Genomic DNA, 14,341 nt, shown 5'->3' on the forward strand with positions numbered 1-14,341 from the left:
TAAAACATCTGCTATCAACAGCTCTGTCACTTCTTGACTTTGTCCTTTACATTCAGTTCTTTCAGCCCTCATTGGAATTGCATTGCAAGGAGCTGCATTGTTAAATGGTGTAACTACAGTTACAATATGTGTTATATCATATACTTGGAAACTCCAAGACTTATGCATCTGATCTTCCTGAATCCATTTCCACTGTTTTAAAATTCATAGTGCACTACTTTTGACCGGAGCCCTTTGATCCCTGGTAAATGTAGTGCACTAAATAGGGAATTGGGTGCCATTTGGGATGTACGCTTTGTCTGTTAATTGTACTGAGTAGATTCCCCTTGGTCTTTAATACAGAACATCACCATAACCTCATTTCCCTCCCTCCCTCCCTCCCTCCCTCCCTCCCTCCCTCCCTCCCTCCCTCCCTCCCTCCCTCCCTCACTAGGCATGGCATGTCAGCACTGAGGCCTTCATTCCTTCTTCTAGTCCTCTTTTTCACCTTTTCAGTGAACATCCCCGTCAGCCTCCTTGTATCTCTGAATCCTTTTGATAAGCTCCCGGAGAGGAGTGGAGAGAATGCCTGTGTCCCAAATAAATCAAATCAAATGTTATTTGTCACATGCGCCGTACCGTGAAAAGCTTACTTACAAGGCCTTAACCAAAAATGCAAGAAAGAATGTAAAAAATGTATGAAAATATTTGCCAAATAAACTAAAGTAAAAAATGTAATTAAAGTAACACACTAAGATTACATAACAATAACGAGGCTATATACAGGGGCTACCGATCTTGAGTCAATGTGCGGGGGTACAGGTTAGTTCAGGTTACTTGTACATGTAGTTAGGGGTAAAGTGACTATGCATAGATAATAAACAGTGAATAGCAGGAGTGTAAAAACAAAGGGGGGGGGGGGGGGGGGGGTCAATTTAAATAGTTTGGGTGGCCATATGATTAATTGTTCAGCATTCTTATGGCTTGGGGGTAGAAGCTGTTAAGGAGTCTTTTGGACCTCCGGTACCACTTGCCGTGCAGTAGCAGAGAGAACAGTCTATGGCTGAAGTCTTTGACCATTTCTGGGCATTCCTCTGACACGCCTAGTATATAGGTCCTGGATGGCAGGAAGCTTGGCCCCAGTGATATAGTAGGCAGTGCCCACTACCCTCTGTAGTACCTTACAGTCGGATGCCAAGCAGTTGCCATAACAGGCGGTGATGCAACCGGTCAGGATGTCAAATATTTTCAGTCTCCTGAGGGGCAAAATGACTGTTTTGGTGTGTTTGGACCATGACACTTTGTTGGTGATGTGGGCACCAAGGAACATGAACTCTTGACCTGCTCCACTACAGCCCGTCAATGTTATTGGGGGCCTGTTCGGCCCTTCTTTTCCTGTAGTCCACGATCAGCTCCTTTGTGTTGCTCACATTGAGAGAGAGAGAGAGAGAGGTTGTTGTCCTGGCACCACACCATGTAGTGGAATAGAACCCTATTCCCCTATGTAGTGCACTGCTTTTGACCGGGTGCCATTTGGGACACAGCTGAGGAGTGTTGAGAATCACTCAGCTCTCTGACTTCACGGCCTTTGTTTTTAGTTCCGTAGCTCCAGGGTCAAAAACAAAGAATGCCTATCATTTCTGAGCAGTCTGCCTGAATGCTTGACTACAAGAGAGGAAAGAGAGAGGTATTTTTAGGTGCTTGATTTTGCTAAAAGAATAGGCACTGTTTTACTCGTTGCTTTTCCCTTGGAACTTAAGAGGATACACATATTGCGTTTTTGTTTAACAACAGTGATTTTGAGGTCATAACTGTGATAAATGGGACAAACATCCTCCCAACATTTTGTCAGTAAATAAGTGCAATGCCATTGCCCCCAGTGTCATCACAAGACAACCAATTACAGTGCAAAAAAGTCAACATAAAAGAAAGGAAATGTCCCAAACTTTTTCTCTATCTCGTTCTTGATGCCCTCTTAATCGCCTCTACACTAATGAATGAGGACAGAAGGCAGAGTCAAAGCGGCAGAAAATTTGCCCGCGCAGACCGTCATCTGTCACTGTCCTGATGAGGAGCACAGTGGGCATCAGTGCCCAGTTCAACCCCCTTCACCCCCTGGGCGTGAGACAGACACTGGACAGAGGGCTCTGCCCATAGAGATCCTATTCAATTATTATTCTAATTTCTAATTCTATGGCCTTGCCACACTGGGGCATCTGGGCCCTCCCCGTCCTCCTCTTCCTCCTCGTCCATTGCCCCGGTCCTGCCCAGCAGCCATTAAGCTGCTCTCTTGAGCTAACTTCCCCAAAAGTTCCTTTTAGTACGGGGGGGGGGGGGGGGGGGTTGAGGGCATATAAGCTGTGCAGTGTAAATCAGGGCATGCTGATGCACCATCTCCAAAGCTTCAGCACTCCTTTGGGTTGACTATAATCCCTGCTACAGTTTGAGTCAAGGACTCAGTCCAGTTGTATTAGGCTTTTAAAGTAGATCATGGTTTCAGCCCTACCAGAGTTGATCTGTACATTTGATGTCTATAAACATATACTGTAGTTGATGAAAATATGGGTTTCTGAAGTGTTATTCTACCGTTTAGGTTTATCTAATATGTCAAATAAAATCTAATTGTATTGGTCAAATACACGTGTTTAGCAGATGTTATTGCGGGTGTAGCGAAATGCTTGTGTTTCTAGCTCCAACAGTGCAGTAATATCTAACAAGTAATATCTAACAATTTCACAACAATACACACTAATCTAAGTAAAGGAATGGAATTAAGAATTTATAAATATACGAGCAATGTCAGAGCGGCATAAACTAAGATACAGTAGAATAAAATATATACAGATGAGATGAGTAATGCAAAATATGTGAACATTATTAAAGAGCTCCATTTTTATGGAATGGTCTGCCTACCCATGTAAGAGACGCAAACTCGGTCTCAACCTTTAAGTCTTTACTGAAGACTCATCTCTTCAGTGGTCGTCATATGATTGAGTGTAGTCTGGCCCAGGAGTGGGAAGGTGAATGGAAAGGCTCTGCAGCAACGAACCGCCCTTGCTGTCTCTACCTGGCCGGTTCCCCTCTTTCCACTGAGATTCTCTGCCTCTAACCCTATTACAGGGGCTGAGTCACTGGCTTACTGGGGCTCTTTCACACCGTCCCTAGGAGGGGTCCGTCACTTGAGTGGGTTGAGTCACTGATGTGATCTTCCTGTCTGGGTTGGCGCCCCCCCTTGGGTTGTGCCGTGGCGGAGATCTTTGTGGGCTATACTCGGACTTGTCTCAGGATGGTAAGTTGGTGGTTGAAGATATCCCTCTAGTGGTGTGAGGGCTGTGCTTTGGCAAAGTGGGTGGGGTTATATCCTTCCTGTTTGGCCCTGTCCAGGGGTGTCATCGGATGGGGCCACAGTGTCTCCTGACCCCTCCTGACTCAGCCTCCAGTATTTATGCTGCTGTAGTTTATGTGTCGGGGGGCTAGGGTCAGTTTGTTATATCTGGAGTACTTCTCCTGTCCTATTCGGTGTCCTGTGTGAATCTAAGTGTGCGTTCTCTAATTCTCTCCTTCTCTCTTTCTCTCTCTCGGAGGACCTGAGCCCTAGGACCATGCCCCAGGACTACCTGACATGATGACTCCTTGCTGTCCCCAGTCCACCTGGCCGTGCTGCTGCTCCAGTTTCAACTGACCTGAGCCCTAGGACCATGCCCCAGGACTACCTGACATGATGACTCCTTGCTGTCCCCAGTCCACCTGGCCGTGCTGCTGCTCCAGTTTCAACTGACCTGAGCCCTAGGACCATGCCCCAGGACTACCTGACATGATGACTCCTTGCTGTCCCCAGTCCACCTGGCCGTGCTGCTGCTCCAGTTTCAACTGTTCTGCCTTATTATTATTCGACCATGCTGGTCATTTATGAACATTTGAACATCTTGGCCATGTTCTGTTATAATCTCCACCCGGCACAGCCAGAAGAGGACTGGCCATCCCACATATGCTCTCTCTAATTCTCTCTTTCTTTCTCTCTCTCGGAGGACCTGAGCCCTAGGACCATGCCCCAGGAATACCTGACATGATGACTCCTTGCTGTCCCCAGTCCACCTGACTGTGCTGCTGCTCCAGTTTTAACTGTTCTGCCTTATTATTATTCGACCATGCTGGTCATTTATGAACATTTGAACATCTTGGCCATGTTCTGTTATAATCTCCACCTGGCACAGCCAGAAGAGGACTGGCCACCCCACATAGCCTGGTTCCTCTCTAGGTTTCTTCCTAGGTTTTGGCCTTTCTATGAATTTTTCCTAGCCACCGTGCTTCTACACCTGCATTGCTTGCTGTTTGTGGTTTTAGGCTGGTTTTCTGTACAGCACTTTGAGATATCAGCTGATGTACGAAGGGCTATATAAATACATTTGATTTGATTTGATTTAAAGTGACTAGTGTTTCATTATTAACGTGGCCAGTGATTTCAAGTCTATGTATATTAGCAGCAGCCTCTAATGTTCTGGTGATGTGATGGCTATTTATCATTTTAATGGCCTTGAGATAGAAGCTGTTTTTCATTATCTTGGGCCCAGCTTTGATGCACCTGTACTGACCTCTCCTTCTGGATGATAGCGGGGTGAACAGGCAGTGGCTCAGGTGGTTGTTGTCCTTGATTATCCTTTTGGCCTTGCTGTGACATCGGGTGCTGTAGGTGTCCTGGAGCACCACCCTCTGGAGAGTCCTGCGGTTGCGGGCGGTACAGTTGTCATACCAGGCGGTGATACAGCCCAACAGGATGCTCTCAATTGTGCATCTGTAAAAGTTTGAGGGTTTTAGGTGCCACACCAAATTTCTTCAGCCTCCTGAGGTTGAATAGGCGCTGTTGCTCTCACCTCCTCCCTGTAGGCTGTCATGTCATTGTTGGTAATCAAGCCTGCTACTGTTGTGTCGAGGCGTGCGTGGCTACGCAGTCATGGGTGAACAGGGAGTACAGGGGGGGCTGAGCACGCACCCTTGTGGAGCCCCAGTGTTGAGGATCAGCGAAGTGGAGATGTTGAACAACATTCTTACATAGGTATTCTTCTTGTCCAGATGGGATAGGGCAGTGTGCAGTGCGATCGTCTGTGGATATATTGTGGCGGTAAGCACATTTAAGTGGGTCTAGGGTGGCAGGTAAGGTAGAGGTGATATGATCCTTGACTAGTCTCTCAAAGCACATCATGATGACAGAAGTGAGTGCTGCAGGGCGATAGTCTTTTAGTTCAGTTACCTTTGTTCCTGTATCCAAGAAAGCAATGGTTCCATCTTGAAGCATGTGGGGATAGCAGCATGGGATAGGGAGAAATTGAATATGTTCGTAAACACTCCAGCCAGCTGGTCTTCGCATGCTCTGAGGATGCGGCTAAGGATGCAGTCTGGGCTGGCATCCTTGCGAGGGTTAACACGCTTAAATGTCTTACTCACGTCAGCCACGGAGACGGAGAGCCCACAATCGTTGGGCTCTCCGTAGCGGGCCACGTCGTTGGCACTGTGTTATCCTCAAAGTGTGCGAAGAAGGGTTTTAGCTTGTCTGAAGCAAGACGTCGGTGTCCGCGACAGGGCTGGTTTTCCTTTTGTAATCCGTGATTGTCCGTAGACCCTGCCATATACAGATGAAGTCAGAAGTTTACATACATTTATGTTGGAGTCATTAAAACTTGTTTTTCAACCACTCCACAAATGTCTTGTTATCAAACTATAGTTTTGGCAAGTCGGTTAGGACATTTACTTTATGCATGACACAAGTCATTTTTCCAACAATTTTTTTACAGACAGATTATTTCACTTATAATTCACTGTATCACAATTCCAGGGGGTCAGAAGTTGAAATACACTAAGTTGACTATGCCTTTAAACAGCAAGTTCTGTCTCCTAGAGCTTAAACTCTCTGGGATATGTGGGACGGTAGCGTCCCACCTGGCCAACATTCAGTGAAAATGCAGAGTGCCAAATTCAAATAAATTACTATAAAAATTAAACTTTGATGAAATCACACATTCAATATACCAAATTAAAGCTACACTTGTTGTGAATCTAGCCAATGTGTCAGATTTAAAAAATGCTTTACGGCCATAGCAAACAATGCTATTATCTGAGGATAGCACCCCAGTAAACAAAGAGAGAAAAGCATATTTATTTTTTGCCCCACTGTATGTAAACTTCCGACTCCAACTGTAGGCGACCAGTTTTGATAGCCTTTAGCCGTACCCTCATACTACTCCTCCTCTGTTCCGCGGGTGATGTGGAGGTAAACCCAGGCACCCTCATTTGTTGACTTCTGTAATCGAAAAAGCCTTGGTCTCATGCATGTCAACATCAGAAGCCTCCTCCCTAAGTTTGTTTTACTCACTGCTTTAGCAAACTCTACTAACCCTGATGTCCTTGCTCAGAATCCTGGCTCAGGCAGGCCACCAAAAATTCTGAGATTGCCATACCCAACTATAACATTTTCCATCAAGATAGAACAGCCAAAGGGGGAGGAGTTGCAGTCTACTGCAGAGATAGCCTGCAAAGTAATGTCATACTTTCCAGGTCCATACCCAAATTGTTCGAACTACTAATTGTTGCCGCCTGCTACCGACCCCCCTCAGCTCCCAGCTGTGCCCTGGACACCATTTGTGAATTGATTGCCCCCCATCTAGCTTCAGAGTTTGTTCTGTTAGGTGACCTAAACTGCCTCATTGCCTGTATCTGCTACGGATCCGCAGTCAAACGACCACCCCTCATCACTGTCAAACGCTCCCTAAAACACTTCTGTGAGCAGGCCTTTCTAATCGACCTGGCCCGGGTATCCTGAAAGTACATTGACCTCATCCCGTCAGTTGAGGATGCCTGGTCATTCTTTAAAAGTAACTTCCTCACCATTTTAGATAAGCATGCTCCGTTCAAAAAATGCAGAACTAAGAACAGATATAGCCCTTGGTTCACTCCAGACCTGACTGCCCTCGACCAGCACAAAAACATCCTGTGGCGGGCTGCAATAGCATCGAATAGTCCCCGCGATATGCAACTGTTCAGGGAAGTGAAGTCCATGGAGAACAAGAGCACCTCCTCCCAGCTGCCCACTGCACTGAGGCTAGGTAACACGGTCACCACCGATAAATCCATGATTATCGAAAACTTCAACAAGCATTTCTCAACGGCTGGCCATGCCTTCCTCCTGGCTACTCCAACCTCGGCCAACAGCTCCGCCCCCCCCGCAGCTACTCGCCCAAGCCTCTCCAGGTTCTCCTTTACCCAAATCCAGATAGCAGATGTTCTGAAAGAGCTGCAAAACCTGGACCCGTACAAATCAGCTGGGCTTGACAATCTGGACCATCTATTTCTGAAACTATCCACCACCATTGTCGCAACCCCTATTACCAGCCTGTTCAACCTCTCTTTCATATCGTCTGAGATCCCCAAGGATTGGAAAGCTGCCGCAGTCATCCCCCTCTTCAAAGGGGGAGACACCCTGGACCCAAACTGTTACAGACCTATATCCATCCTGCCCTGCCTATTTAAGGTCTTCGAAAGCCAAGTCAACAAACAGGTCACTGACCATCTCGAATCCCACCGTACCTTCTCCGCTGTGCAATCTGGTTTCCGAGCCGGTCACGGGTGCACCTCAGCCACGCTCAAGGTACTAAACGATATCATAACCGCCATCTATAAAAGACAGTACTGTGCAGCCGTCTCATCGACCTTGCCAAGGCTTTCGACTCTGTCAATCACCATATTCTTATCGGCAGACTTTTCTGATGACTGCCTTGCCTGGTTCACCAACTACTTTGCAGACAGAGTTCAGTGTGTCAAATCGGAGGGCATGCTCTCTGGTCCTCTGGCAGTCTCTATGGGGGTGCCACAGGGTTCAATTCTCGGGCCGACTCTTTTCTCTGTATATATCAATGATGTTGCTCTTGCTGCGGGCGATTCCCTGATCCACCTCTACGCAGACGACACCATTCTGTGTACTTCCGGCCCATCCTTGGACACTGTGCTATCTAACCTCCAAACGAGCTTCAATGCCATACAACACTCCTTCCGTGGCCTCCAACTGCTCTTAAACGCTAGTAAAACCAAATGCATGCTTTTCAACCGTTCGCTGCCTGCACCCGCACGCCCGACTAGCATCACCACCCTGGATGGTTCCGACCTAGAATATGTGGACATCTATAAGTACCTAGGTGTCTGGCTAGACTGTAAACTCTCCTTCCAGACTCATATCAAACATCTCCAATCTAAAATCAAATCTAGAGTCGGCTTTCTATTCCGCAACTCACGCCGCCAAACTTACCCTAGTAAAACTGACTATCCTACCGATCCTCGACGTCATCTACAAAATAGCTTCCAACACTCTACTCAGCAAACTGGATGCAGTTTATCACAGTGCCATCCGTTTTGTTACTAAAGCACCTTATACCACCCACCACTGCGACCTGTATGCTCTAGTCGGCTGGCCCTCGCTACATATTCGTCGCCAGACCCACTGGCTCCAGGTCATCTACAAGTCCATGCTAGGTAAAGCTCCGCCTTATCTCAGTTCACTGGTCACGATGGCAACACCCACCCGTAGCACGCGCTCCAGCAGGTGTATCTCACTGATCATCCCTAAAGCCAACACCTCATTTGGCCGCTTTTCGTTCCAGTTCTCTGCTGCCTGTGACTGGAACGAATTGCAAAAATCGCTGAAGTTGGAGACTTTTATCTCCCTCACCAACTTCAAACATCTGCTATCTGAGCAGCTAACCAATCGCTGCAGCTGTACATAGTCTGTCAGTAAATAGCCCACCCAATTTTACCTACCTCATCCCCATACTGTTTTTATTTATTTACTTTTCTGCTCTTTTGCACACCAATATCTCTACCTGTACATGACCATCTGATAATTTATCACTCCAGTGTTAATCTGCAAAATTGTAATTATTCGCCTACCTCCTCATGCCTTTTGCACACAATGTATATAGACTCTCTTTTTTTCTACTGTGTTATTGACTTGTTAATGGTTTACTCCATGTTTAACTCTGTATTGTCTGTTCACACTGCTATGCTTTATCTTGGCCATGTCGCAGTTGCAAATGAGAACTTGTTCTCAACTAGCCTACCTGGTTAAATAAAGGTGAAATAAAAAAAATAAAAACATACTGTACTGTCTATTGAATTATAATGTACATTTTAATGTAGTATATTGATTTGTTTGTAATGGTTGTATTGTATGTATGCCAGTTTTTACAGTTTCGTTAATGATATATTTATTTGTGAACTAAGGGGATTTGTAAAGCAATGTTCTTCTAACACCCAATGTCAATGTGTTGTTAAAGGTTTAAAGAGGGTGTTTAAATTACAAGATGCACTAGCTATGTTCATTTGGTACAAGATGAGCCACACCAGTCCATCCATCCGCAGCCAGGCAGGCAGTAACCAAGATGAAGTAGCCAGCTCTACTTATTGAGGAGATGTGGGTAGTCAGTCCTTGGCCCTAACAGAGACAGACAGTGCCATGCAGATCCAGGCAGGAGGCTCAAGGCCTGGCTGATAGCTGTTAGCTGCTGGCTCTGAGCTGTGAGGGATGGTTACCACATGCTACATGGCCCTGGGAACACTAGGCTGTCCTAAATGGTACCCTATTCCCTTTATAGTGCACTACATTTGACCAGAGCCCTATGTGTAGTATCATATAAAGAATAGGGTGCCATTTGTGACGCCGCTTACTTCTCCCCATTCCCCACCGCTGTGCTGTGTGACTAAAGAGTGTTTGTGTGGTTTAATCTCCATGTTGACAGAGATGGAGAAGCAGATGAAGATTGAGAACCTGTTTGTGACTTGGCAGCAGAGGTCAGCGCAGTCCAACATGCCCATCTCAGTAAGTACCACAGCCGTTCTAGACACACCAGAGTACCACAGCCGTCCTAGACACACCAGAGTACCACAGCCGTCCTAGACACACCAGAGTACCACAGCCGTCCTAGACACACCAGAGTACCACAGCCGTCCTAGACACACCAGAGTACCACAGCCATCCTAGACACACCAGAGTACCACAGCCGTCCTAGACACACCAGAGTACCACAGCCATCCTAGACACACCAGAGTACCACAGCCGTTTCAGACACACCCGAGTACCACAGCCGTTCTAGACACACCAGAGTACCACAGCCGTCCTAGACACACCAGAGTACCACAGCCATCCTAGACACACCAGAGTACCACAGCCATCCTAGACACACCAGAGTACCACAGCAGTCCTAGACACACCAGAGTACCACAGCAGTCCTAGACACACCAGAGTACCACAGCCGTCCTAGACACACCAGAGTACCACAGCCGTCCTAGACACACCAGAGTACCACAGCCGTCCTAGACACACCAGAGTACCACAGCCGTCCTAGACACACCAGAGTACCACAGCCGTCCTAGACACACCAGAGTACCACAGCCGTCCTAGACACACCAGAGTACCACAGCCGTCCTAGACACACCAGAGTACCACAGCAGTCCTAGACACACCAGAGTACCACAGCCGTCCTAGACACACCAGAGTACCACAGCCGTCCTAGACACACCAGAGTACCACAGCCGTCCTAGACACACCAGAGTACCACAGCCGTTTCAGACACACCCGAGTACCACAGCCGTTCTAGACACACCAGAGTACCACAGCCGTCCTAGACACACCAGAGTACCACAGCCGTCCTAGACACACCAGAGTACCACAGCCGTCCTAGACACACCAGAGTACCACAGCCGTCCTAGACACACCAGAGTACCACAGCCGTCCTAGACACACCAGAGTACCACAGCCGTCCTAGACACACCAGAGTACCACAGCCGTCCTAGACACACCAGAGTACCACAGCCGTCCTAGACACACCAGAGTACCACAGCCGTCCTAGACACACCAGAGTACCACAGCCGTCCTAGACACACCAGAGTACCACAGCCGTCCTAGACACACCAGAGTACCACAGCCGTCCTAGACACACCAGAGTACCACAGCCGTCCTAGACACACCAGAGTTCCACAGCCGTCCTAGACACACCAGAGTACCACAGCCGTCCTAGACACACCAGAGTACCACAGCCGTCCTAGACACACCAGAGTACCACAGCCGTCCTAGACACACCATCTGTCTTACAAATTCATGGAGTTCAGAACATGCTGCGGAGCACACACACAGCGACTTTCATTCAAATCTCAGAAAATGGCATCTCTCCATCTCAAATACATGTACACACATTTGCATGTGGGCACAAGTGCTTGTGTGAAATTCGTAAGATTCATCCAAGAGCCCCCATGCTGTCAGGAAGATGGGGGTTTTATGCACTGTAGCTAATTGATGTATATTTAACTCTTGCCATGTTTTACTAGTCTGGGACTTTGGCACAGAGAAATAAATAGGATATTATTTTTAAGTAGTCCCCTTTTAAATATCCCAACTAATTCACAAAAGTTACAAGCTGCCAAGGAACATTTAAACAGCTTTAAAGGAGAGACGTTAACTCTTAAGTTGATATTACAGCAGGCATCATGGGACTGTAGAGTTGATATTACAGCAGGCATCATGGGACTGTAGAGTTGATATTACAGCAGGCATCATGGGACTGTGGACTTGATATTACAGCAGGCATCATGGGACTGTAGAGTTGATATTACAGCAGGACATCATGGGACTGTAGAGTTGATATTACAGCAGGGCATCATGGGACTGTAGAGTTGATATTACAGCAGGACATCATGGGACTGTAGAGTTGATATTACAGCAGGGCATCATGGGACTGTAGAGTTGATATTACAGCAGGGCATCATGGGACTGTAGAGTTGATATTACAACAGGGCATCATGGGACTGTAGAGTTCATATTACAGCAGGCATCATGGGACTGTGGAGTTGATATTACAGCAGGCATCATGGGACTGTGGAGTTGATATTACAGCAGGCATCATGGGACTGTGGAGTTGATATTACTGCAGGCATCATGGGACTGTAGAGTTGATATTACAGCAGGCATCATGGGACTGTAGAGTTGATATTACAGCAGGCATCATGGGACTGTAGAGTTGATATTACAGCAGGCATCATGGGACTGTGGAGTTGATATTACAGCAGGGCATCATGGGACTGTAGAGTTGATATTACAGCAGGCATCATGGGACTGTAGAGTTGATATTACAGCAGGCATCATGGGACTGTGGAGTTGATATTACAGCAGGCATAATGGGACTGTAGAGTTGATATTACAGCAGGGCATCATGGGACTGTAGAGTTGATATTACAGCAGGCATCATGGGACTGTAGAGTTGATATTACAGCAGGCATCATGGGACTGTAGAGTTGATATTACAGCAGGGCATCATGGGACTGTAGAGTTGATATTACAGCAGGCATCATGGGACTGTGGAGTTGATATTACAGCAGGCATCATGGGACTGTAGAGTTGATATTACAGCAGGCATCATGGGACTGTAGAGTTGATATTACAGCAGGACATCATGGGACTGTAGAGTTGATATTACAGCAGGCATCATGGGACTGTAGAGTTGATATTACAGCAGGACATCATGGGACTGTAGAGTTGATATTACAGCAGGCATCATGGGACTGTAGAGTTGATATTACAGCAGGCATCATGGGACTGTGGAGTTGATATTACAGCAGGCATCATGGGACTGTGGAGTTGATATTACAGCAGGCATCATGGGACTGCAGCTGTAGATGTTTTTGAAACGCTACATTAATTTCACCAAAAATGCAATGCCTACCTTCATCAAAAAATAAAGATTGATGAAAACAACACTCTTTCATGCTTAAATAACCACTGGTTACGGTATAGACCCCTCAAACTCAACCCTGGACCTTGAAGCCAGTTCCACTGGGTTTTGTTCATTATTGTTCTCTAATCAGGGGGACACCAGGTGGATGCAATTCATTATCAGATAGAACAGACAACCAACAGGCTACGGACCTCGTAGTGTCAGTGTTGAATAGCCCTGGTATAGACAGTCAGGAGAACACCACCAGCAGGCTACGGACCTCGTAGTGTCAGTGTTGAATAGCCCTGGTAGAGACAGTCGAGGGAGAACACCACCAGTAGGCTACGGACCTCGTAGTGTCAGTGTTGAATAGCCCTGGTAGAGACAGTCGAGGGAGAACACCACCAGCAGGCTACGGACCTCGTAGTGTCAGTGTTGAATAGCCCTGGTAGAGACAGTCAGGAGAACACCACCAGCAGGCTACGGACCTCGTAGTGTCAGTGTTGAATAGCCCTGGTATAGACAGTCAGGAAAACACCACCAGCAGGCTACAGACCTCGTAGTGTCAGTGTTGAATAGCCCTGGTAGAGACAGTCAGGAGAACACCACCAGCAGGCTACGGACCTCGTAGTGTCAGTGTTGAATAGCCCTGGTAGAGACAGTCAGGAGAACACCACCAGCAGGCTACGGACCTCGTAGTGTCAGTGTTGAATAGCCCTGGTAGAGGCAGTCGAGGGAGAACACCACCAGCAGGCTACGGACCTCGTAGTGTCAGTGTTGAATAGCCCTGGTATAGACAGTCAGGAGAACACCACCAGCAGGCTACGGACCTCGTAGTGTCAGTGTTGAATAGCCCTGGTAGAGAAAGTCAGGAGAACACCACCAGCAGGCTACGGACCTCGTAGTGTCAGTGTTGAATAGCCCTGGTAGAGACAGTCGAGGGAGAACACCACCAGCAGGCTACGGACCTCGTAGTGTCAGTGTTGAATAGCCCTGGTATAGACAGTCAGGAGAACACCACCAGCAGGCTACGGACCTCGTAGTGTCAGTGTTGAATAGCCCTGGTAGAGACAGTCAGGAGAACACCACCAGCAGGCTACGGACCTCGTAGTGTCAGTGTTGAATAGCCCTGGTGTAGACAGTCAGGAGAACACCACCAGTAGGCTACGGACCTCGTAGTGTCAGTGTTGAATAGCCCTGGTATAGACAGTCAGGAGAACACCACCAGCAGGCTACGGACCTCGTAGTGTCAGTGTTGAATAGCCATGGTAGAGACAGTCAGAAAAACACCACCAGCAGGCTACAGACCTCGTAGTGTCAGTGTTGAATAGCCCTGGTAGAGACATTCAGGAAAACACCACCAGCAGGCTACGGACCTCGTAGTGTCAGTGTTGAATAGCCCTGGTAGAGACAGTCGAGGGAGAACACCACCAGCAGGCTACGGACCTCTTAGTGTCATTGTTGAATAGCCCTGGTAGAGACAGTCAGGAGAACACCACCAGCAGGCTACGGACCTCGTAGTGTCAGTGTTGAATAGCCCTGGTAGAGACAGTCGAGGGAGAACACCACCAGCAGGCTACGGACCTCGTAGTGTCAGTGTTGAATAGCCCTGGTAT

At 47.5% G+C, this 14,341-nt stretch overlaps 1 pseudogene; it reads left to right on the top strand.

Moving 5' to 3' along the window:
* The window catches only part of LOC139409761 (KICSTOR complex protein SZT2-like), a 114,382-nt pseudogene that overhangs the window by 74,344 nt on the left and 25,697 nt on the right, over positions 1 to 14,341 (top strand).

The sequence above is a fragment of the Oncorhynchus clarkii genome, chromosome 5 (assembly GCF_045791955.1).
Source record: "Oncorhynchus clarkii lewisi isolate Uvic-CL-2024 chromosome 5, UVic_Ocla_1.0, whole genome shotgun sequence".
Lineage (NCBI taxonomy): Eukaryota > Metazoa > Chordata > Actinopteri > Salmoniformes > Salmonidae > Oncorhynchus > Oncorhynchus clarkii.